Source organism: Triticum dicoccoides, chromosome 5A (genome assembly GCF_002162155.2).
Source record: "Triticum dicoccoides isolate Atlit2015 ecotype Zavitan chromosome 5A, WEW_v2.0, whole genome shotgun sequence".
Lineage (NCBI taxonomy): Eukaryota > Viridiplantae > Streptophyta > Magnoliopsida > Poales > Poaceae > Triticum > Triticum dicoccoides.
In genome coordinates this window covers 708,721,717-708,748,963 of record NC_041388.1, presented here as the reverse complement: position 1 = coordinate 708,748,963, position 27,247 = coordinate 708,721,717, and the positions used below count along the sequence as shown (strand labels likewise).

Here is a 27,247-nt window from a genome sequence, read left to right as displayed (position 1 = left end):
GAAGTTTAGCTTCAAAAATAATGTATGGAAAAGATGCACTGAGGACAAATAGTAAAAATCTTACCATCCTTCCTAAATAGATGTGACCGTAGTTCATTACGAACACTATTAGTCGCACGTTTTCAGTATTAAGATTTCTAAATGCAGGAAGAAAATTTGTCTTGACAGTACACTGCAACAGGACCCCACCTATAGCAACGCATTTTTCCGTATCTAAAAGTCCATATATACGTTGCAAGTGTCTTTACCAACGGTTTGGGATGCGTAGCCTTATCCAGTGTTGCTAGCGCATAATGCAACGATTATACTACCGTTGGTAAAAGGGAGCATTGCAAGAGTACAACACATAAACCCGACTTTTACAACACTCATATATGTTGGTGCTTGATGTATAGGAATCCAAATCTCATAGCTAGCACCAGAGAATTTGCAACCCTATAGGTGTGGGTACATATATAATGTGAATTATTATTATTATTATTATTATTATTATTATTATTATTATTATTATTGTTGTTGTTGTTGTTGTTGTTGTATATACATTATTATTACTAGATATTAAATTAATTCTCCACATAATTGTGACGATTATATGTATATCAAGTGAGGAAAAAAATAGAGAATATACTCACAAGGAACAAATCATATATTGGATAAAATTGTTGGATTACAATAGTGGATATTACAAGAGGAACATCATCCAAATGTGATGCAGAATCTAAATATTTTCTTAACATCGAAACTTAAACTGAAAGCATACATCAACATCACTAAAAGTTGACCGAGGAACATCATCCAACAGGAACAATATCCCTACAACTTAACTAAAACTGGAAGCATCCATCATCAGCATCATGAACTGGAACATCATCATTATTACTGCAGTATACTTGCCACGCACCCATATAATCATCCATATATTTTTTGAATCTACAAAGAAAATAACAAAATGAACTGTTAACACACAATGCATTGACATGATCAAAGTAGTGATAAAGGCAGGATATTAGGCACATACAAAGGTTGAAGGCCAATGCAATTTCTTTTTTTTCTGCATTAGCAAGAGTATTGCAGTTTTTGCAACTCCCTACCAAATTTTCAGTTTTCACAAGTGTCGTATCAACATGCACTGCTCAAAATTCATTTATCATTTCAGCCATCAAGTTTAAATTTAGGATCAGAATTTACAAGTGCAGCAAGAGCAACGTCCCTATTATGATTATGAAAAGATACCAGCATGAGTGTTAGTTGTCATTGATGACTAATCCAGAAGCCACAATATACGACACAGCTCGCAGGACAACATGGCTCAATAAAATTATATGGACAATAGCCTAAGTGCTGATGTGCATTCAAGGGCAATGTGAGTGATAGTACCACTTCTCTTCTCTTCTCCAGTTAGTTAGCAAACAGAACCAAAACGGTTTTAGTCATCCAAAACTGAACCAAAACATTTAGCTCTAGTTGGTTTCAGTCATCCAATGGGAAACAGACAAACCTACAGGTGTTCACCACGCTTTGGAAGTTGGAACAAACCTGTAGCCCCAAAAACTGAAAAGAATTTACATGGTCATCACCAACCCAGAAATCCATTGTTAATTCTGTACTACAGTCAAACTGTTTTGCGTGAACCAATAGTTTTATTTATTGCTAAATAAATCCACTGAAACCTACAACCCCAAATCCTATAAATTTGCATGGACAGTAGCATAGAACCTAGCACGGCTCAATGGCCGTGGGCACAATGAACATTGGCATGGTCGGGGAGGGAGACATTATACCTTTGATGGCATCGTCCATGACTTGATCTACGAACTCAGACTTGCTCCATGGCGCAGGTTACAGGTGTCTCGTGCATCTCTAGAACAGCGTAACACAAGTAAAGCTGCATGAAGTTCCATTCCTACTTAATAAAAGAAGAGCAAGCTATATATTCCTACTGTTATAGGTGTCCTAGTTACTATTTACATCTAGCTTAATAAAATAAGAATTCAATATTCAGGAATTCAACTAGCATCATTGCGGTTCAAGTTCCATACTGACTCGTAGCACTAGGGGTTAGTCCTGCGGTGCAGCACAACAAAATCAAATTGACCTCAAGAAGCACACACTTGAGCCCAAACAGTGACAAATCCTAACACCAGCAGAACAACAATGGCTCCTATTTAGGCACTAGCCCAAACATACTGCACTTGTGATCCCAAGACCATCATCCAAGCGGAAAAACCTACAGTACAAAAAAAATCTGCATATCAGCAAAGAATATTTGAAGATGGATAACATATCATGCCTGTGTATGTATATACACATTCATTCAAAAAAGAAGAAAAGAGTCAGAACATTATTGCAGTTGTGATCCCAAGACCATCATCCAAGCCGAAAAAACTACAGTGTAAAAAAATCTGCATATCAGCAAAGAATATTTGCAGATGGATAACATAGCCTTCCTGTGTATGTTAGAACAAAATCCTATAAATATGCATATTCATTCAGAAAAAAAATAAAAGTCAGAACATTATTGTTTCAAGCAAAACACTCATTTTCTCCACAAATGATAAAAGAAACATAATTGTATTATATACACATTCAGTGAAAAAAAGAGTAAGAACATTATTCTTTCAAGCAAAACACTCATTTCTCCACAAAAGAAAAAGAAACAGATTACTATTTTATACATAGGACTCAAGGTAGGCAAATCATTGTAAATACGGACTTCACAAGGAACAAGTGTTAACCGCCACTGCCTACTGTTTCTTGTCCATCCACCTACTTAAGTAGTACTCCCTCCGTAAACTAATATAAGAGCGTTTAGATCACTACTTTAGTGATCTAAATGCTCTGATATTAATTTACAGAAGGAGTACTACATCATCACGATGCTATTAACCGAAGCAACTCTAACAATATGCTGTCTAGGTATGCTGCATGTTCACTAATGATTATAAATATGGAAGTCAACTTTGCAGGCCACGGCATACAGGTATGGCCGTATGGGAGAAGCTAACATGCTGCATAGAGGGAAAATTTCGGACTCAGCAACATCACATGAAAACACAACCCACAAAATGGAAGGGCCTACACCAAATAGTCAGTTCTGCACCTCTGATTCTCAGCAACTTGAACGCAACTCTAGATACCTGCAGAACAACTGATGCCATCTCAGTCAAACAAAGTTGCAATACTCTCTCACAAAAAAAAACCCAAAACTTTGTATAAACATTAACCTCAATCAACCACTCTGTAAATTATACAGAAAAATCCAGAGAATAACTAGAAAAAACTAACATCACAAACAAAGAACAACAATACAAGAGCAACTAGCAGTAGCCCCACGCTTTACTGAAGGCTTTTACCAGATGCTTTTAAGTAATGCTTTTTATAAGACTTTGCTTTGTAAAATGTAAAACTGGATAATTATTTACTATAAAGGAGAAAATTTTCATGTACAATGAAATAATTCTTGGTCATCAATGAATCTGTTTTCAGTGGCATTGTAGAACTGTAAGTGAAGAGTGCTTCTAGATTTGTCATAGACATCTCAAGCAAGGCAAACAGATCATCCCAGGAAACAAACAATCATGAACGCCAATTTTGTGTGATGCACATCACATCAGTTCAGTCTTCTTATGCAAAAACCATAACTGAAACTAAGCAGCTTTAATATTATGCAGGTGCGCTTGAAAAGAGCCGAGGTTAGATATAGGGGGAGAGAGAGAGGATGAAGGCAGGGGAGGGGCTGCACTCACCGGACGAGAGGAGGACGACATAGACACCGGGTCCCGTGTGGGCTTTCGTGGTCGCCAGCGCCGCCTCTAGCTGTACCGGAGGGCGCCGCGGTGCGAGGGGACCTTGGGCTGTGCTTCGCGGTGGCAGGATTCACCGGCCGTCGCCTGAGTAGCCGGCGCAGGTGCGCAGCGACGAGCTTCGTGAAGAGAGATATGGGACACGAGAGGGATGGGTGGGTGGGTGATGCGGCAGATCCAGCGGACTCCGAAGCCGCGAGGTGGGAGGAGAGGGAGGGGGACGGCCGGCGGCAAGGTGGGTCGGAGGAGGGAGACGATGCGGTGGTTGGCGGCGGAGAGATGAGGAGAATCGGGGACTCTGTTTCTTGCTGGTCTCTCTCTCCTTTCCTATGTTTATTTTTTCTCTCTCCTTGCCCATTTTTTCATATATATTGTACCACAACCACAATAGGGTCAGTAGTAGTAAATCTACCACGCATGTGTCTATATGCGTATCTCTTTGTGTATTTTACAACATATGGTCAAAATGTTGTACAATTTGTGTTGCTTTAGAAGGGGTATTCTTGTAGTGGTATCAAGATCCTCAAGCCATGAAACATAATGACTTAACTCCTTGCAGTTGAGTTCAGCCTCGGGACAGTAGTACGTCCTGTCTACCAAGCCCTGGACATATTTGCTTGCACCGAAATAAGGTGACAATACAAATTAGTTGTCAACTATTTTTGAATAAACAATATCAAAGACATAAATATGGTTGAGAAACTTACATAATGGTATAACTGGAGGCGTCTACACATCGACCCAAATGTCGGTATTACCTTCAATATCATCTTCCGGACGAATATCAAAGGTGATAACCATATCAGGCTCAAATGCATAAGTCTTGCATAATGCTCGCCATGTTTTGCATCCAAAATAGGTGTAGTCGTCTGAATTGTATAATTTTGCATGGAAAATATAACCATGCTCGGTCTTCAAGTAAACTTTCTTTACCTCCATAGTATGACTGAAACATATCTTATCCAATACAAAAAGTCTTGCATAGCAGAGGATACGCTAGTACAATAGTAAAAAAAATATAAGTTGAAGCAAATGAAGCAGATGTCGTGCCTAATTACGAAAAAAAACTTGCCGTTGTGACTTACTGTATCCACTTCGAAGTTCTCGTCCAGCTTGATGCTGAAGTGCCTATCATCATCTAGGAAGATTCCGTCGCACAGGCCGCACTCGTCTTCGTAGTATTTGCAAATATCGAAATACTTTTCATCATCAGACATTTCCTATGTTCATAGTTAAAACATTAATTGAAAATCGATCGAAGACAACTACCAGGATACTCAACACACAAATCCGGGGCACTCGATATTTCCTACATATTCTGCCACAAGTCATGCCAAAATTCATGGAAAAATCCGGCATGACCTTTGCTAAAATAGGACATATCGAGCGCCTGAAATTTGCCGAAACAGAAATGAATCAACACTCCGGCAAAACATAGGCCACTCGAAGGTGTAACCTGCAAACATGACCGGCCACTTGGATATTGAGCAACACAAGATATACATTTCAAAATATCTTATAGGATTCAAATTAGCATGCATTCAATAAGCAAAAGTAAATCATCTCATGCATCCGTACATCGTCGAATATTATCACTAATACATCCCAAATAGTATTATACATATAACATCACTAATACAACTAAAACCCTAGCACACGACGGGTATCGGCGCGGGCGGTGGACACCCACAGAGAAGGAACCATCACAGGATCATAGCTCCAGTGAGATCCCTGGAGAATCTGCCAGGTATTGAAGAACCTGTGCTCCAACGCAAACAAGTAGCAACGGACGTGCGCATCCTCCTCACTGACACGGTGACGCACCACCTCTGCGGAGTCCTCGAGCCTCTGTACCGTCACTGGCCCACGCGACTGCCATCAAAGAAGGTTCGGGTCAACGACAGGCTGGCTCCTCACCAACCTGCGCCCCCCGGTAGGTAGCGCCTCCCAGTACCACCCCGGTGGAGCCCAGTCCCGGACATGGCCCATCTGGTCAAGCAGGTGTTGTCCTCCGCCGACTCGACGACGAGGATGCGGGATAGGCATCGTCCACGTCGATGCAAGAAAATTGTTTTAACTAAAAAATAGCAACAAGTTCTTCCTAACGAGCTCTATTAATTCAATTAGTTCTTACTAAAAATAAACTTACTATAAATAAAAATAAACTAATACCTAATTAGTACCTAGTTCTTACTAACTAATTAGTACCTAGGAACTACTGCTCTAATTACCATATAAGTAATTAACTAAATAGCATTAAAAATAGCCTAGGGTTCATACTAACTAGCACTAAATAGCTAGGGTTCATACTAAGTAGAGAAGAGGGATTGGAAGGGGAGAGTGCTTACAGAGGGCGGGGAGAGAGATGGGGTCGGGGGAGACGGCGGCACCGAGGCTCGGCGAGGCGGGGTCGGGGGAGACGGCGGCGAGGCGAGGTCGGGGGAGACGGCGGCGAGGCGGAGGCGATGAGGAATAATAGAGGAGAATTAAGGGAGCAAGCAGAGGAGAGGGAATCAGGCCGCGCGAGGGGTTAGGTGAAAATAGCTTTAACAGTAGCGTGGGAAGGCAAAACGTGCTGCTGCTAAAATCCGTAGTAGTAGCGTTGTTCGTAGAAGGGCGCTACTACTATACCTAGCACGTCAGGAACGGTGTGGCAATTATAGTAGTAGCGCATTTTCTTCCTACCGCGCTACTACTAAGTGGGTAACAGTAGCGCCGTTCTAGCAGACGCGCTACTGCTAAGTAGCAGTAGCGCCTCATTTTAACAAGCGCTACTGGTAACATTCTGTGTATAAGGTTTTTCCTAATAGTGGTTCGACTCCAAGTTAGCTGCTTCATCCTACATTGACCAGACCAGGGCCTGTCAATCTCCAGCACGAGCCCCTGCTGCTGGCTGCCACGTCCAGTCCATCCTCGGGCCACACCACACCTCCATCTGCCCTACTGGCTCCTGTAACCCAACCTGCGACCCTGCCCCTCGAACCCCTCCCCGTGGCTCAATTACGAGTTGCCACCCACTACCCCCCTCAACCCATCTCCCATCTAATTGCCGGTCCCACCTCCTGTGGATCCGAGCTTGCTGACAACGGCAGGCCAAATCCCATATCAGGCGGCAAAGTATATGCTACTGCTGCGCCACGATCTCTCAATCACACGCGCATGCCCTCTCCGGAAAAGGCTACTCTTAGCCGCTCCCATAGTCCTTCCACTGCCTGCAAAAATCCATTCTCTCCCGAGGCCGACCCATATGCCATTCTTACCCAGGCCCCTACACCTTCACCCACTGTCAAGGGGGCCACGTCCCCTCGCTCCGCCTCCCCACCAGCATGTGTGGCTAGCACGCTGATACATCTTCAGAGCAACTCCAACGGGCCGACCCAAACGGACGGTGATTTCGTCCGCTTTTTGTTCGTTTGTGTCGGCCGCTCGCCCGGCGTCCGCCCTATTTTTCATATGGGTCGGCAGCGCGCCTAACGCGTCGACCCATATGTGCAGGCGTGGTCGGCTGGCCGCCCAATTTTGCATTGCATTCAACATATTGTGAAATGAAAATTTAATAAATAAAATAGTCCGCCCAAATAAATAGTATAATTTACAGGCCAAATAAAAATAAAAATGTTTCACATAGTTTTGCAAACGAATAAAAAAAGATTCATCTATTGGTTGTCAACATGAGTCCACGTATACTCAACCAAATCATTTTACAGTTGCACGTGAGTTTCCCAATCACGCATGTCTTCATGAAACTGAGTGAACTGCTCAAATGTTGCCGCTACTCCATGCTCAGGCACAACATTCTCACCCTGAAACTGAAAGCCTTGATCGTACAGATGTTCCAGGCGCTCGTCTTCTACGATCATATTGTGCATGATCACACAAGCAGTCATCACCTCCCATAATTTCTGCGTGCTCCAAGTATTAGCAGGATACCGAACGATGCCCCATCGAGATTGCAAAACACCAAAGGCATGCTCGACATCCTTTCTAGCACTCTCTTGCTCTTGGGCAAATCTTTTCCTTTTCTCTTCGACAGGGTTGGGTATTGTCTTTACAATAGTGGTCCACTGAGTATAGATACCGTTACCCAAATAGTACCCTTTGTCGTAGTTGTGGCCGTTGACAGTAAAGTTCACCGGTGGGCTGTTGCCTTCGACAAGCCTAGCAAACACCGGCGAGCGCTGAAGCACGTTGATATCATTGTGTGATCCAGCCATGCCAAAAAAAGAGTGCCAGATCCAGAGATCTTGAGACGCCACGACCTCTAGTATGACAGTGCAAGCCCTGACATGTCCCTTATACTGCCCTTGCCAAGCAGAAGGGCAGTTCTTCCACTCCCAGTGCATGCAGTCTATGCTGCCAAGCATCCCCGGAAAGCCCCTGCTAGCATTCATCGCCAACAAACGGGCTGTATCTTCAGCTGTCGGCTCTCTCAAGTACTCAGGGCCAAACACAACAATCACACCCTTGCAGAACTTATACAGGGACTCTAGGCATGTAGACTCGCTCATACGGACGTACTCGTCAATGAGATCACCGGGCACTCCGTATGCAAGCATTCGGATGGCGGCAGTGCATTTCTGATAAGAGGAGAAACCAATCTTGCCGATGGCATCCTCTTTGCACTCGAAGTAGTCATCATAGCCGACCACTCCCTCTCTAATACGGTTGAAAACATGCCTACTCATATGGAACTGGCGGAGGAATTTGTGATGTTTGAACAACGGGTTTGTTGTATCAAAGTAGTCCTTCCAGAGAAGGAAATGCCCGCTCTCCCGGTTATGATTCAACGCCGGAAGGTGGCCCGGAATGCAGACACAGAACAACGGCCGCTGGTTGTTGAGGTGGTGATGGACCAACACGGCAGCCAATATCTCATCCTCCTCGTCGAACGACGAATCGTCGGAGTCGCAAAGGAAATTGTGGAAAAAGAACTCGTCGGCGGAGTCCATTTTCGTACCTTGGCAAACTGTCGAACAGCTTGTGGGCATCAAAGAAGGAGATGACCGACGGGGGGAGACGCGGCGCCCACAGACCAGCTAGCTGCCCGGCCGGCGTCCGACGAGTGTGACGGCGTCCGACGAGCGTGCTGGTCATATGTGGCAGGGACGGCGAGGCGTCTTCTTGGTCGCGGGCGGCTGGGCGGTGGGGGAAGCGGCGGCGGGAACCAGCTTGCTCCTCGGCGGCAAAACGGCGGCGGCGGGCGATTGGGGGCAGGGACGGCGTTGCTGGGAGGATGTGGAGGCGGCGACAGCTGGAAGAGTCGCCGGCAAAATGGGCAGCGGCGTCGGTGACGGATGAGGCGGGGGGCGAGGGTTGCTTCTTAGCGGGGGGAGGGGAGGCCAATGTGCCACAGACGAGCGGGCCCGAGGACAGGAGTAGGCGAGCACGCGCGCGTCCGTCGCGTGTCCGCGCTGACGCAAATCAGGCTAAAAAATGGGCCGGGAATGGGTCGCCCGCGGACGAAAAACGAACGCGCGTCCGTTTGGGTCGGCGCATTGGGCCGCCTTTTCTGTCTGCGCCGACCCAAACGGACGGCCGCGGACGAAATGGGTCGCCCCATTGGAGTTGCTCTCAATGTATCTATATTTTTTTATTGTTTCATGCTGTTATATTATCATTCTCGGATGTTTTACAATCATTTTATAGTCATTTTATATCATTTTTGGTACTAACCTATTGACATAGTGCCCAGTGCCATTTGCTATTTTTGCATGTTTTTTACATCGCAGGAAATCAATACCAAACGGAGTGCAAACACAGCAAAACTTTTTGTGGAATTTTTATGGACCAGAAGACACCCAATGGGCCGGAGAAGCACCTGGGGGTGCCCCAAGGGGGGCACGACCCACCAAGGCGCGTCTGGGCCCCCCCAAGCGCGTCCTGGTGGGTTGTGTCCACCTCGGTGGCCTCCTGAACCGCCTCTTTGCTCTATAAATACCCCAATATTCCAGAAACCCTAGGGAGGGCGACGAAAATCAATTCCAGCCGCCGCAAGTTCCAGAACCACCAGATTCAATCTAGACACCATCACGGAGGGGTTCATCATGTCCATTGGTGCCTCTTCGATGATGCGTGAGTAGTTCTTTGTAGACCTTGGGGTCCGTAGTTAGTAGCTAGATGGCTTCCTCTCTCTCGTTTGGTTCTCAATACAATGGTCTCTTGGATATCCATATGATGTAATTCTTTTTGCGGTGTGTTTGTTGAGATCTGATGAACTTTGAGTTTATAATCAGATCTATCTTTTTACCCATGAAAGTTATTTGAGTCTTCTTTGATCTCTTATATGCATGATTGCTTATAGCCTCGTACTTCTTCTCCGATATTTGGGTTTTGTTTGGCCAACTTGATCTATTTATCTTGCAATGGGAAGAGGTGCTTTGTAATGGGTTCGATCTTACGGTGCTTGATCCCAGTGATAGAAGGGGAACCGACATGTATGTATTGTTGCCATTAAGGATAACAAGATGGGGTCTATTTCTACATAAATAGATCTTGTCTACATCATGTCATCATTCTTATTGCATTACTCCGCTTCCCCATGAACTTAATACACTAGATGCATGATGGATAGCGGTCGATGTGTGGAGTAATAGTAGTAGATGCAGGCAGGAGTAGGTCTACTAATCTTGGACGTGATACCTATATAATGATCATTGCCTAGATATCGTCATGATTATTTGAATTTCTATGAATTTCCCAACAGCAATTCGTTTAACCACCATTTGCTATTTTTCTCGAGACAAGCCACTAGTGAAACCTACGACTCTCGGGTCTATTCTTTATTATATTTGCCTTCACGATCTATTTTTATTTGCTTTTATTTTCAGATCTATTAAACCAAAAATACAAAAATACCTTGCTGCAATTTATTTTTATTTATTTTATCTCTTGTTCCAGCACGATCTATCTATCAACTTATTACAACTTTATCACATCCATTTGCTAATTTCTGGCGCCGTTGCCCGAAAGGGATTGACAACCCCTTTAATACGTCGGGTTGCGAGTATTTGTTATTTGTGTGCAGCTGTTGTTCACAAAGTGTTGCGTGGTTCTCCTACTGGTTCGATAACCTTGGTCTCATCACCGAGGGAAATACCTTGTGCTACATCATCCCTTCCTCTTTGGGGAAATGCTGACGTAGTTCATGTTGGGGAACGTTGCAGAAAACAAAAATTTTCCTACGGTTTCACCAAGATCCATCTATGAGTTCATCTAGCAACGAGTGATCGGATTGCATCTACATACCTTTGTAGATCACACGCGGAAGCGTTCAAAGAACAGGGATGAGGAAGTCGTACTCGACGTGATCCAAATCACCGGAGATCCTAGCACCGAACGGACGGCACCTCCGCGTTCAACACACGTACGGTCAGCGTGACGTCTCCTCCTTCTTGATCCAGCAAGGGGGAAGGAGAGGTTGATGAATATCCAGCAGCACGACGGTGTGGTGGTGGATGCAGCAGTCACCGCAGCAGGGCTTGCCGTTCTCTACGGAGGAGGAGGAGGTCTTGGAGGGGAGAGGGAGGCGCCAGGGGCATGGGTGCGGCTGCCCTCCCTCCCCCCCTCTATATATAGGGTCCCCAAAGGGGGGGCGCCGGCCCTGGAGATCCAATCTCCCAAGGGGGCGGCGGCCAAGGGGGGTGGAGTGCCCCCCAAGGCAAGTGGGGCGCCCCCCACCCTAGGGTTCCCAACCCTAGGCGCAGGGGGAAGGCCCAAGGGGGGTGCACCAGCCCACTAGGGGCTGGTTCCCCTCCCACTTCAGCCCATGGGGCCCTCCGGGATAGGTGGCCCCACCCGGTGGACCCCCGGGACCCTTCCGGTGGTCCCGGTACAATACCGGTGACCCCGAAACTTGTCCCGATGGCCGAAATAGCACTTCCTATATATAATTCTTTACCTCCGGACCATTCCGGAACTCCTTGTGACGTCCAGGATCTCATCCGGGACTCCGAACAACTTTCGGGTTACTGCATATACATATCTCTACAACCCTAGCGTCACCGAACCTTAAGTGTGTAGACCCTACGGGTTCGGGAGACATGTAGACATGATCGAGATGGCTCTCCGATCAATAACCAACAGCGCGATCTGGATACCCATGTTGGCTCCCACATGCTCCTTGATGATCTCATCGGATGAACCACAATCTCGAGGATTCAAGCAACCCCGTATACAATTCCCTTTGTCAATCGGTACGTTACTTGCCCGAGATTCGATCGTCGGTATCCCAATACCTCGTTCAATCTCGTTTCCGGCAAGTCACTTTACTCGTACCGCAATGCATGATCTCGTGACCAGACACTTGGTCACTTTGAGCTCATTATGATGATGCATTACCGAGTGGGCCCAGAGATACCTCTCCATCATACGGAGTGACAAATCCCAGTCTTGATCCGTGTCAACCCAACAGACACTTTTGGAGATACCCGTAGTATACCTTTATAGTCACCCAGTTACGTTGTGATGTTTGGTACACCCAAAGCACTCCTACGGTATCCGGGAGTTACACGATCTCATGGTCTAAGGAAAATATACTTGACATTGGAAAAACTCTAGCAAACGAACTATACGATCTTGTGCTATGTTTAGGATTGGGTCTTGTCCATCACATCATTCTCCTAATGATGTGATCTCGTTATCAATGGCATCCAATGTCCATAGTCAGGAAACCATGACTATCTGTTGATCAACGAGCTACTCAACTAGAGGCTTACTAGGGACATGTTGGTGTCTATGTATTCACACATGTATTACGATTTCCAGATAACACAATTATAGCATGAATAAAAGACAATTATCATGAACAAGGAAATATTATAATAATCCTTTTATTATTGCCTCTAGGGCATATTTCCAACAGTCTCCCACTTGCACTAGAGTCAATAATCTAGTTACATTGTGATGAATCGAACACCCATGGAATTCTGGTGTTGATCATGTTTTGCTCTAGGGAGAGGTTTAGTCAATGGATCTGCTACATTCAGTCCGAATGTACTTTACAAATATCTATGTCTCCATTTTGAACACTTTCACGAATGGAGTTGAAGCGACGCTTGATATGCCTGGTCTTCCTGTGAAACCTGGGCTCCTTGGCAAGGGCAATAGCTCCAGTGTTGTCACAGAAGAGAGTCATCGGGCCCGACGCACTGGGTATGACTCCTAGGTCGGTAATGAACTCCTTCACCCAGACTGCTTCGTGTGCTGCCTCCGAGGCTGCCATGTACTCCGCTTCACATGTAGATCCCGCCACAACACTTTGTTTGCAACTGCACCAGCTTACTGCCCCACCATTCAAAATATACACGTATCCGGTTTGTGACTTAGAGTCATCCAGATCTGTGTCGAAGCTAGCGTCGACGTAACCCTTTACGACGAGCTCTTCGTCACCTCCATAAATGAGAAACATTTCCTTAGTCCTTTTTAGGTACTTCAGGATATTCTTGACCGCTGTCCAGTGTTCCTTGTCGGGATTACTTTGGTACCTACCTACCAAACTTACGGCAAGGTTTACATCAGGTCTGGTACACAGCATGGCATACATAATAGAACCTATGGCTGAGGCATAGGGGATGACACTCATCTCTTCTATATCTTCTGCCGTGGTCGGACATTGAGCTGAGCTCAATTTCACACCTTGCAACACAGGCAAGAACCCCTTCTTAGACTGATCCATATTGAACTTCTTCAATATCTTATCAAGGTATGTGCTTTGTGAAAGACCTATGAGGCGTCTTGATCTATCTCTATAGATCTTGATGCCTAATATATAAGCAGCTTCTCCAAGGTCCTTCATTGAAAAACTCTTATTCAAGTAGGCCTTAATGCTGTCCAAAAGCTTAGTATCATTTCCCATCAAAAGTATGTCATCTACATATAATATGAGAAATGCTACTGAGCTCCCACTCACTTTCTTGTAAACGCAAGCTTCTCCATAAGTCTGCATAAACCCAAACGCTTTGATCATCTCATCAAAGCGAATGTTCCAACTCCGAGATGCTTGCACCAGCCCATAAATCGAGCGTTGGAGCTTGCACACCTTGTCAGCATTCTTAGGATCGACAAAACCTTCCGACTGCATCATATACAGTTCTTCCTTAAGATAACCGTTAAGGAATGCCGTTTTGACGTCCATTTGCCATATCTCATAATCATAGTATGCGGCAATTGCTAACATGATTCGGACAGACTTCAGCTTTGCCACGGGAGAGAATGTCTCATCGTAGTCAACCCCTTGAACTTGTCGATAACCCTTAGCGACAAGCCTAGCTTTATAGATGGTCACATTACCATCCGCGTCTCTCTTCTTCTTAAAGATCCATTTATTTTCTATGGCTCGTCGATCATCGAGCAAGTCAGTCAAAGTCCATACTTCGTTTTCATACATGGATCCTATCTCGGATTTCATGGCTTCCAGCCATTTGTCAGAATCCGGGCCCGCCATCGCTTCTTCATAGTTTGAAGGTTCACCGTTGTCTAACAATATGATTTCCAAGACAGGGTTGCCATACCACTCTGGTGCGGAACGTGTCCTTGTGGACCTTCGAAGTTCAGTAGGAGCTTGATCAGAAATATCTTGATCATCATCATTAACTTCCTCTCTAATTGGTGCAGGCACCGCAGGAACATTTTCCTGAGATGCGCTACTCTCTGCTTCAAGAGGCAGTACTTCATCAAGCTCTACTTTCCTCCCACTTACTTCTTTCAAGAGAAACTCTTTCTCTAGAAAGGATTCATTCTTGGCAACAAAGATCTTGCCTTCGGATCTGAGGTAGAAGGTATACCCAATAGTTTCTTTAGGGTATCCTATGAAGACGCATTTTTCCGACTTGGGTTCGAGCTTTTCAGGTTGAAGTTTCTTGACATAAGCATCACATCCCCAAACTTTTAGAAACGACAGCTTAGGCTTCTTCCCAAACCATAATTCATACGGTGTCATCTCTATGGATTTCGATGGAGCCCTATTTAAAGTGAATGCGGCAGTCTCTAAAGCATAGCCCCAAAATGACAGCGGTAAATCGGTAAGAGACATCATAGATCGCACCATATCCAATAGAGTGCGATTACGACGTTCGGACACACCATTACGCTGAGGTGTTCTAGGCGGCGTGAGTTGTGAAACTATTCCACATTTTCTTAAGTGTGTGCCAAATTCGTGACTCAAGTATTCTCCTCCACGATCTGACCGCAAAAACTTGATTTTTCTGTCACGTTGATTCTCAACCTCACTCTGAAATTCCTTGAACTTTTCAAAGGTTTCAGACTTGTGTTTCATTAAGTAGACATACCCATATCTACTCAAGTCATCAGTGAGGGTGAGAACATAACGATAGCCACCACGAGCCTCAACACTCATTGGACTGCACACATCAGTATGTATGATTTCCAATAGGTTGGTTGCTCTCTCCATTGTTCCTGAGAATGGAGTCTTGGTCATCTTACCCATGAGTCATGGTTCGCACGTGTCAAATGATTCGTAATCAAGAGACTCTAAAAGTCCATCTACATGGAGCTTGTTCATGCGTTTGACACCTATGTGACCAAGGCAGCAGTGCCACAAGTATGTGGGACTATTATTATCAACCTTACATCTTTTGGTATTCACACTATGAATATGTGTAGCATTACGCTCGAGATTCATTAAGAATAAACCATTCACCATAGGAGCATGACCATAAAACATATCTCTCATATAAATAGAACAACCATTATTCTCGGATTTAAATGAGTAGCCATCTCGAATTAAACGAGATCCTGATACAATGTTCATGCTCAAAGCTGGTACTAAATAACAATTATTGAGGTTTAAAACTAATCCCGTGGGTAAATGTAGAGGTAGCGTGCCGACGGCGATCACATCGACCTTGGAACCATTCCCGACGCGCATCGTCACCTCGTTCTTCGCTAGTCTCCGTTTATTCCGCAGCTCCTGCTTTGAGTTACAAATGTGAGCAACCGCACCGGTATCAAATACCTAGGAGCTACTATGAATACTGGTAAGGTACACATCAATTACATGTATATCACATATACCTTTTGTGTTGCCGGCCTTCTTGTCCGCTAAGTATTTGGGGCAGTTCCGCTTCCAGTGACCACTTCCCTTGCAATAAAAGCACTCAGTCTCGGGCTTGGGTCCATTCTTTGGCTTCTTCCCGGCAGCTTGCTTACCGGGCGCGGCAACTCCCTTGCCGTCCTTCTTGAAGTTCTTTTTACCTTTGCCTTTCTTGAACTTGGTGGTTTTATTGACCATCAACACTTGATGTTCCTTTTTGACTTCTACCTCTGCTGATTTCAGCATTGAAAATACCTTAGGAATGGTCTTTTCCATCCCCTGCATATTGAAGTTCATCACAAAGCTCTTGTAGCTCGGTGGAAGCGACTGAAGGATTCTGTCAATGACCGCGTCATCCGGGAGATTAACTCCCAGCTGAGTTAAGCGGTTATGTAATCCAGACATAGTGAGTATGTGCTCACTGACAGAACTATTTTCCTCCATCTTACAGCTGAAGAACTTGTCGGAGACTTCATATCTCTCGACCCGGGCATGAGCTTGAAAAACCATTTTCAGCTCTTCGAACATCTCATATGCTCCATGTCTCTCAAAACGCTTTAGGAGCCCCGGTTCTAAGCTGTAAAGCATGCCACACTGAACGAGGGAGTAGTCATCAGCACGTGTCTGCCAAGCGTTCATAACGTCTTGGTTCTGTGGGACGGGTGCGTCACCTAGCGGTGCTTCTAGGGCATAATATTTCTTGGCAGCTATGAGGATGATCCTCAGGTTCCGGACCCAGTCCGTATAATTGCTGCCATCGTCTTTCAGCTTGGTTTTCTCTAGGAACGTGTTGAAGTTGAGGACAACGTGGGCCATTTGATCTACAAGACATATTGTAAAGATTTTAGACTAAGTTCATGATAATTAAGTTCATCTAATCAAATTATATAATGAACTCCCACTCAGATAGACATCCCTCCAGTCATCTAAGTATAACATGATTCGAGTTAACTAGGCCGTGTCCGATCATCACGTGAGACGGACTAGTCAACATCGGTGAACATCTTCATGTTGATCGTATCTTCTATACGACTCATGCTCGACCTTTCGGTCTTCTGTGTTCCGAGGCCATGTCTGTACATGCTAGGCTCGTCAAGTCAACCTAAGTGTTTGCATGTGTAAATCTGTCTTACACCCGTTGTATGTGAACGTTGGAATCTATCACACCCGATCATCACGTGGTGCTTCGAAACAACGAACTGTCGCAACGGTGCACAGTTAGGGGAAACACTTTCTTTAAATTATTATGAGGGATCATCTTATTTACTACCGTCGTTCTAAGTAAACAAGATGCAAAAACATGATAAACATCACATGCAATCAAATAATAATAGTGACATGATATGGCCAATATCACATAGCTCCTTTGATCTCCATCTTGGGGCTCCATGATCATCTTGTCACCGGCATGACACCATGATCTCCATAATCGTGTCTCCATGAAGTTGCTCGCCAACTATTACTTCTACTACTATGGCTAACACGTTTAGCAATAAAGTAAAGTAATTTACATGACGTTTCTCAATGACACGCAGGTCATACAAAAAATAAAGACAACTCCTATGGCTCCTGCCGGTTGTCATACTCATCGACATGCAAGTCGTGATTCCTATTACAAGAACATGATCTCATACATCACATATATATCATTCATCATTCATCACAACTTTGGCCATATCACATCACAAAGCACTTGCTGCAAAAACAAGTTAGACGTCCTCTAATTGTTGTTGCAAGTTTTACGTGGCTGCAATAGGGTTCTAGCAAGAACGTTTTCTTACCTACGTAAAAGCCACAACGTGATTTTGTCAACTTCTATTTACCCTTCATAAGGACCCTTTTTCATCGAATCCGCTCCAACTAAAGTGGGAGAGACAGACACCCGCCAGCCACCTTATGCAACTAGTGCATGTTAGTCGGTGGAACCGGTCTCATGTAAGCGTACGTGTAAGGTTGGTCCGGGCCGCTTCATCCCACAATACTGCTGAAGCAAAACAAGACTAGTAGCGGCAAGAAAGTTGACAACATCTACGCCCACAACAAATTGTGTTCTACTCGTGCAAAGAGAACTACGCATAGACCTAGCTCATGATGCCACTGTTGGGGAACATTGCAGAAAACAAAAATTTTCCTACGGTTTCACCAAGATCCATCTATGAGTTCATCTAGCAACGAGTGATCGGATTGCATCTACATACCTTTGTAGATCACGCGCAGAAGCGTTCAAAGAACAGGGATGAGGAAGTCATACTCGACGTGATCCAAATCACCGGAGATCCTAGTGCCGAACGGACGGCACCTCCGCGTTCAACACATGTACGGCCAGTGTGACGTCTCCTCCTTCTTGATCCAGCAAGGGGGAAGGAGAGGTTGATGAAGATCCTGCAGCACGACAGCGTGGTGGTGGATGCAGCAGTCACCGCAGCAGGGCTTCGCCGTTCTCTACGGAGGAGGAGGAGGTCTTGGAGGGGAGAGGGAGGCGCCAGGGGCATGGGTGCGGCTGCCCTCCCTCCCCCCCTCTATATATAGGGTCCCCAAAGGGGGCGCCGGCCCTGGAGATCCAATCTCCCAAGGGGGCGGTGGCCAAGGGGGGTGGAGTGCCCCCCAAGGCAAGTGGGGCGCCCCCCACCCTAGGGTTCCCAACCCTAGGCGCAGGGGAAAGGCCCAAGGGGGGTGCACCAGCCCACTAGGGGCTGGTTCCCCTCCCACTTCAGCCCATGGGGCCCTCCGGGATAGGTGGCCCCACCCGGTGGACCCCCGGCACCCTTCCGGTGGTCCCGGTACAATACTGGTGACCCCGAAACTTGTCCCGACGGCCGAAATAGCACTTCCTATATGTAATTCTTTACCTCCGGACCATTCCGGAACTCCTCGTGACGTCCGGGATCTCATCTGGGAATCCGAAGAACTTTCGGGTTACTGCATATACATATCTCTACAACCCTAGCGTCACCGAACCTTAAGTGTGTAGACCCTACGGGTTTGGGAGACATGTAGACATGACCGAGATGGCTATCCGGTCAATAACCAACAGCGGGATCTGGATACCCATGTTGGCTCCCACATGCTCCTCGATGATCTCATCGGATGAACCACAATCTCGAGGATTCAAGCAACCCCGTATACAATTCCCTTTGTCAATCGGTACGTTACTTTCCCGAGATTCGATCGTCGGTATCCCAATACCTCGTTCAATCTCGTTACCAGCAAGTCACTTTACTCATACTATAATGCATGATCCCGTGACCAGACACTTGGTCACTTTGAGCTCATTATGATGATGCATTACCGAGTGGGCCCAGAGATACCTCTCCGTCATACGGAGTGACAAATCCCAGTCTTGATCCGTGTCAACCCAACAAACACTTTCGGAGATACCCGTAGTATACCTTTATAGTCACCCAGTTACGTTGTGACGTTTGGTACACCCAAAGCACTCCTACGGTATCCGGGAGTTACACGATCTCATGGTCTAAGGAAAAGATACTTGACATTGGAAAAACTCTAGCAAATGAACTATACGATCTTGTGCTATGTTTAGGATTGGGTCTTGTCCATCACATCATTCTCCTAATGATGTGATCTCGTTATCAATGACATCCAATGTCCATAGTCAGGAAACCATGACTATCTGTTGATCAACGAGCTAGTCAACTAGAGGCTTACTAGGGACATGTTGGTGTCTATGTATTCACACATGTATTACGATTTCCGGATAACACAATTATAGCATGAATAAAAGACAATTATCATGAACAAGGAAATATAATAATAATCCTTTTATTATTGCCTCTAGGGCATATTTCCAACAGTTCAAGCAGACATCAAAAGGAATTTCTGGCGCCGTTGCTAGGCAGATATCACCAACATCTACTAGGTTCCTAATCACAAATCTCATCTCCTTGCAATTTACATTATTTGCCATTTGCCTCTCGTTTTCCTCTCCTCCACTTCACAAAAAATTGTCGTTTTATTCGCCCTTTTTCGTTCATCGTTTTCTCTTTAGATCTGTTTTTGTGCGCAATCTTGTTTGCTATTCTTGTCGTTATGGATAGTTCTTCCTCTATTGCGTGTACTCCCGAGAACTAAGTTCTCAACTTTAAATAAAGGGGAGGAGAGAATTTAAAAGATGCTTGGTATTGGATTTGCACTGCTCATAATATATCTATCCGTAAGCAATCTACCATTGTTCTTCTTCGATGTTTTTATGTGGGCATCACCACTTGGTATAGATTCATCCTTGATACGATTACCGGTGGAAATTTCTTGATGTGTCCCTCTCTTGATGCTTTTAATGCTATGGGAAATTTAGTAGGCTCCCCACCTCTTATGATTAATGAAACAACTTTGACTCTTGAGCATGTCATGGAAAGATTTGATGCTATTGAAATGAAAATGCTTACTAAAGAGCATATTGAAAACTTGGATAAAAAGATGCATAATTTTGCTACTAAAATTGGGTCAAAAGCGGGTGAAGTTTTTAAGTTGTTAAAATAAAAGGGGACCGTAATTCATGAAAGAATTGAAGAAAGCCCGTCTCGGATTGATAAACTAGAAGAAATCTTCAGTAACCTAAGCACGGCTTTTTCTTCCGCTAAAACTATTGAAAAAACTCACGTAAAGATTGGCAAGATTACTCAAGTTACTAAGAACCAGGGTGCAACTTCTAGTAATAACAGTAAAGAGGATCTTCAGATGATTAGTATTCACTCAGATTTTGTTAAACTTATAAGAGATCCTTTGGACAAGAATGAATTCTTTAAACTTGTTCCTAGGAGTATTGTCATTGAAAATCTATATGCTAAATCTCTAAAAAGTTCCAAGTGATTGATTGAAGATTTGGAGAACAAAGATGACAATACTTAGATCCTTGCTTTATTCCTAGCTAGGGCATAAAACGAAAGCGCTTTTTGGGAGGCAACCCAATGAATAAAAATTATTTTTGTCTTTTGATTTCTGTTCTTGAGTGTTTGCACAATTATGCTACTATTATGATTGTGTTTTTTGTGTTTTAATTAGTGTTTGTGCCAAGTAAAGACTTTAGGATCTTGTTGGGTGATAGTTGATTTGATCTTGTTGAAAAATAGAAGCTTTTGCGCTCACGAAAATCATTCTCATTTTTAACAGGAGCGTGATAAAATACAAATTATTTTTGCAGAAGATTAATATACAAATTTCTCACGTGATCCGAATTTTTAAGAATTTTTGGAGTTACAAAAGTATTTGAAATATCCAGATTGCTACAGACTGTTCTGTTTGTGACAAATTCTGTTTTCTTTGCGTTGTGTGCTTGTTTGCATGGTTCTATGGTTCTCTTGTTGGGGAACGCAGTATTTCAAAAAAATTCTTACGATCATGCAAGATCTATCAAGGGATGCATAGCAACAAGAGGGGAGATTGTGTCTACATACCCTCGTAGACCGAAAGCAGAAGCGTTAAGAAACGCGGTTGATGTAGTCGAACATCTTTGCGATCCAACCGATCAAGTACCGAATGCACGACACCTCCGTGATCTGCACACATTCAGCTCGGTGACGTCCCTCGTACTCTTGATCTAGTTGAGGCCGAGGGAGTGTTTCTCAGCACGACGGCGTGTTTACGGTGATGATGAAGTTACCGGCGTAGGGCTTCGCCTAAGCACTACAATGATATGACCGAGGTGTGTATCTGTGGAGGGGGGCACCGCACACGGCTAAAACAATTGTCAACTTGTGTGTCTATGGGGTGCCCCCCTCCCACGTATATAAAGAAGGGGAGGTGGGGGCCGGACGGCCCTCATGGTGCGCCCCAAGGGGGGGTTCCTATTCCTACTACGAGTAGGTTTCCCCCTTTTCCTAGTCCTAATAGGAGGGGGAAGGAAGGGGAAGAGGAGAAGAAGTACAGGGGGGCCGGCCTGATGAAGCTATGTACCTAGGGTAGGGTCATAGGCCTGACCTAGATGCCCTCCCCAAGGACATCACCCTAAAGCCAGAAGCATTCAAAGGGTACCATCATCCACTCGACCAGAGACATTCCACTCGGAAGAATCAATGTCACTCGACTATCACAGAAATCACTCGACAAACAAAAGATCTAAAGTCACTCTACCCAGCAACGGTCGAGCGTTTACTCATAGACTTAACTATCATTTATAGCACTTTATTACAGACGTTACATGTAACGCTCCTTCTTTATGTACATTGAACCCCGCATAATGGAGGGGAGCTGGGGTCCTGGCGCACTCTATATAAGCCAACCCCCTCCTCCGGGACAGGGGTTCACATCTTTTGTAAACTCACACACGCATATAATCCAGTCGACCGCCTCAGCGCACCGAGACGTAGGGCTGTTACTTCCTCCGAGAAGGGCCTGAACTCGTAAACTCGTGTGTTACAACTACTCCATAGCTAGGATCTTGCCTCCTCACACCTACCCCCATTCTACTGTCAGTCTTAGATCCACGACAGTTGGCGCCCACCATGGGGCAAGTGTCTTAGTAGTTTGTTGGAGAAGTTGCGATTCTTCCGATCCCCATCATCATGGTTTCCAGTGGAGGATTGGCTGAAGACTGCGAGATCCGTCTCGGTGCGCTCGTCTTCATCGCCGACGACTCCACTTGGCTCCACGTGGCTCCACTCGACGTCGAGGCACTCCCCGTCCGCGGGGCGACGCACTTCCGTGCATGCGGCCGCGACGTCCTTCTTCAACAGCCGTCAACTCAGTATCGATCGGCTCCTACGCCATCCTCGCTTCCCGTTGTTCGCCGGCGTCAACGATCCGGTCGGTCGTGGCTTCAGTAATGGGTGAGACATGCGGTGGCCCGCCAATCGGCCACCCCACAAATCGCGGCGATCGAGCCCGATGAAACTCTCTACGGCCTGTTCGATCTATCGACTGGCTCCATCTAGACTGCATCCGAGTGCGATAGCAGCAACCCCGCGGCGGAAGTCTTGATGGTCAATGGACCACGCAGTCCTCCTGGCTTCACCCGTGAAGATGGTGGTGATGGCGTCGGCGACCCATCACATTTCCACGAGGAGTATCGCCCCGAACATCTCTCTTCTCAGCGGAGGGAAGAGCTTCGCCGCCATAATATGGATGCACTTCACACTCCTATCGCTGGAGAAACCCCCGAGGCCCAGGCCTTGGAGGAGGCGCGCCTGGCCAACCTGGCTGAGCGCACTCGACTGGAGAACCTCCAGCGCGCACTCGATGAGCGTGCTCGATCGTGGATTCTTGAGTCCAGTCGACGACAACTTTTTCCACCTCCAACTCAGGTATACCGAACTCCGATCCAGAATCTCACAACTGCAGCTCGAATAGCAGAGTCAATTCAACCTTCCCAGTCAGAAGCTGGCCGAGGTTTGATGCAGATCCGGGCTTTACTCCGGGCAGCAGGAGAGCAGAATACAACAGTATCTCAGTCGCGGAATAGGATTCATAGCAGATCTGTGGTGGCAGATACTGTCCAATCTGCTCACAGCCCAAGATCGCCTCCGTGGCATGAGGGACGTGGGCACCAGCAAGATCAGTACAGGAACTGTGAGCAGTATGATCACAGACTCGACCACGATGACCGTCGTCGAGTGCCCACGCCTCCTCCGAGGAGTGGGTCATACTTGCCTCGGCGGCAAGATGACAGGCACCCCCACAGCGGCGAACGAAGAATTCCGGTCGACCCTAGAGAGCCAGGCTTTGATGCAAGATCTATCCTCATTCAAGGTCTGGTTGATAGGAACAGGGCTCACAGAGAAGGCCACGATAGAGATCATCCGACTGGAAGCAGGGTGCACGTTTCAGGACCCGAGTGTTTCAACAGAGCCATCAGAGCAGTAGTGATTCCTCCCAACTTCAGGTTGGCGACTGGAGTCAGCAAGTTTACCAGCGGGTCCAAGCCAAACACTTGGCTTGAGGACTACCGAGTGGCTGTGCAGATTGGTGGTGGCAATGATGATGTGGCCATGAAGCACCTTCCCTTGATGTTGGAGGGCTCAGCCAGAGCGTGGTTGAATCAGTTGGCTCCTGGCAGCATATACAGTTGGAAGGAACTTGCTCGAGTGTTTGTTAGAACCTTTGAAGGTACTTGCAAAAGGCCAACATGATTGACAGAATTGCAGTGTTGTGTTCAAAAACCGAATGAAACCTTGAGAGACTATATCTAGAGATGGATCATGTTACACCATACAGTGGAGAATGTGTCAGATCACCAAGCAATCTGTGCCTTCAAGGAAGGCATTAAGTATCGAGAGTTGAATCTGACATTCGGTCGGACAGGAGATATGACTCTGACTCGGATGATGGAGATTGCCACCAAATACGCTAACGGTGAAGAGGAAGATCGACTCCGGAGTGGCAAGCACAAAACAGTCGCCCAAGAAACCGGAGGAGGGAATTCCAGTCAGAAACAGAAGCGAAAAGCCGAACCAGCTGCTCCTGGTGAAGCTTTAGTTGTTGCCCAAGGAAAGTTCAAAGGAAATCCCAAAGGGCCTTGGACTCCCAAAAAAGCTAAGGATAAAGATGGGAATGATGTGTTGGATTTACCGTGCCATATTCATACCAAAAAAGATGAAGAGGGAAACATCATTTACCCTAAACACACCACTCGACAGTGTCATTTCATAATCCAGCAGTTCCGAGAGAAACAACCCAAGGAGAAGGAAAAGGAGTCGGACGGGGGTGAGGATAGGGAAGAAGATGATGATGGTTTTCCCAATGTCAGTTCCACACTAATGATTTTTGCCGATGTTGAAAGCAAAAGTCGGTTGAAAGTTATTAACAGAGAAGTAAACATGGTTGCTCCTGCAAAAACAAGTTATCTGAAGTGGTCACAGACTGCCATCACATTCGACCAGTCGAACCATCCAGCTCATATACCCACCCCTGGAAGGCAAGCTCTGGTGGTCGACCCAGTAGTTGAAGGCACTCGACTGACTAAAGTGCTAATGGATGGTGGCAGTGGCCTGAATATTCTTTATGCTGAAACTTTGAAGGGGGTGGGCATTCTGATGTCCAAGCTTAGTGAAAGCAACATGAGTTTCCACGGTGTTATACATGGCAAGAAGGCTGAGTCACTCGGCCAAATCGCCCTTGATGTGGTTTTCGGTGATTCCAAGAATTACCGCAAGGAAAAGTTGACATTTGAGGTAGTGGATTTCAAGAGTGCATACCATGCTATTCTGGGTAGGCCCGCTTATGCACGTTTTATGGCTCAACCATGTTACGTGTATCTCAAACTGAAGATGCCTGGTCCTAGAGGAGTAATCATTGTCACTGGCAATCGGCAGAAGGCAGAAGAGTGCTTTCAAAAGGGCTCAAAAATTGCCGATGCACAAAAGGCAGTAGTAGAACTGCAAGAATATCAGATAAATGCTGATCCGAGTGATTTGCTGCGAGCCAAGAAGCCTTCCACAGATTCTGCATTTCAATCGTCCGGTGAAACAAAGTCGATTCATATTCACCCGACCGATCCCAATGCTGCTCCAACTCATATCTCAACAACACTCGACAGGAAATAGGAAGAAGTGCTCATCCAGTTCCTCCGTCAGAACTGGGACATCTTTGCATGGAAACCTTCTGACATGCCGGGTGTACCTAGGGGACTGGCTGAGCATCGTTTGCGAGTCAACCCAAAAGTAAAACCAGTCAAGGAACATCTCCGACGGTCCGTTGTCCAGAAGAGAAAAGCAATTGGTGAGGAAGTGGCTCGGCTCCTGGCAGCTGAGTTCATCTGAGAAATCTACCACTCTGAGTGGCTCGGCAATGTTGTCATGGTCCCAAAGAAGGACGATTCAGTTCGCATGTGCATTGACTTCAAGCATATCAATCGGGCCTGCCCGAAAGATCATTTTCCTCTCCCCCGAATCGACCAAATCATCAACTCAACTGCGGGGTGTGAGCGTTTGTCTTTTTTGGACGCCTATTCCGGGTACCATCAGATCCGACTGTATGGACCTGATGAGATAAACACGGCTTTCATCACTCCATTCGGATGCTTCTATTATGTCACCATACCATTCTGCTTGAAGAACGTAGGAGCCACATTCATGAGGATGATCCAGAAGTGTTTGCTCACTCAAATCAGTCGGAATGTGAAATTATACATGGATGACATTGTGGTCAAGTCACGTAAAGGTTACGACCTACTGGCTAACCTTGCTGAAACCTTTGCCAATCTCAGAAGATATGATATCAAGCTTAATCCATCAAAGTGCACATTCGGAGTTCCTGGCGGAAAGTTACTCGGTTTCCTCGTTTCCGAACGAGGGATCGACGCTAACCCAGAGAAAGTTGGTGCTATACTTCGGATGAAATGCCCTGTGCATGTGCACGATGTCCAGAAGCTTACTGGTTGTTTGACCGCCTTGAGTCGATTCATTTCTCGCCTCGGTGAAAAGGCATTTCCTCTTTACCGACTGATGAAGAAGCCTGATAAGTTCGAGTAGACTCCCAAAGCTGATGCAGCGTTTGCAGAGCTCAAGGCCCTGCTTTCCTCCCAGCCGGTGCTTGCTGCACCAATCAGCAAAGAGCCTTTATTGCTTTATATTCCAGCCACTTGACAAGTTGTCTGTACAGTACTCATGGTCGAGCGGGAGGAAGAAGGAAAAGCCTATAAAGTTCAGTGCCTAGTATATTATGTTTCTAAAGTTCTGGCTCCGTCGAAGCAAAGATATCCACATTATCAGAAGCTTGTTTATGGGATTTACATGACCACGAAGAAGGTTGCACACTACTTCTCTGATCATTCCATTACAGTCGTCAGCGACGCTCCATTATCAGAGATTCTGAATAACAGATATGCAACTGGTCGAGTGGCAAAGTGGGCGATTGAACTCCTTCCCCTAGACATCAAATTTGAGGCAAAGAAAGCTATCAAGTCCCAAGCAATAGCTGATTTCCTTGCCGAGTGGATCGAACAATAACTTCTGGCCCAAATTCACTCGGAGCATTGGACCATGTTCTTCGCTAGGTCCAAGATGCTGAATGGTTCCGGTGTTGGGGTGGTGTTGGTATCCCCCCGTGGTGAAAACTCAGCTATGTTCTCCACATTCACTTTGATTCCTCCAACAATGAAGCTAAATATGAAGCACTTCTGTACGGGTTGCGTATGGCCATTTCACTCGGCGTCCATCGCCTCATGGTCTATGGCGACTCGGATTTAGTGGTCAATCAGGTGATGAAGGAGTGAGATGTCAGAAGCCCAGCTATGACTGGTTATTGCAATGCAGTGATAAAGTTAGAAAAGAGGTTTGAGGGGTTAGAGTTCCATTACATCCCTCGACTGTAAAATCAAGCAGCCGATGATCTGGCAAAGATAGGCTCCAAGAGGGAAGCTATTCCCAGCAATGTGTTCATGGAGCATATTCATACACCTTCAGTTCAAGAAGATCCCTTCACTGAAGATCCCCCGCAGCCGATG

General features: G+C 45.8%; 1 long non-coding RNA gene across 3 annotated transcripts; it reads right to left on the bottom strand.

The window, feature by feature from the left end:
• Positions 1-670: 670 nt before the first annotated feature.
• Positions 671-4,117, bottom strand: LOC119298571. 3 transcript variants are annotated; one of them, XR_005145891.1, is made up of 4 exons: positions 3,747-4,117; positions 3,101-3,137; positions 1,782-2,227; positions 671-930 (listed from the first exon to the last, which is right to left on the bottom strand). It is a non-coding gene; the product is annotated as an uncharacterized LOC119298571 (long non-coding RNA). The 3 variants fall into 3 exon arrangements; XR_005145890.1 differs by having other exon boundaries at positions 1,782-3,148; XR_005145889.1 differs by having other exon boundaries at positions 1,782-3,137.
• Between the last annotated feature and the right edge of the window lie 23,130 nt (positions 4,118-27,247).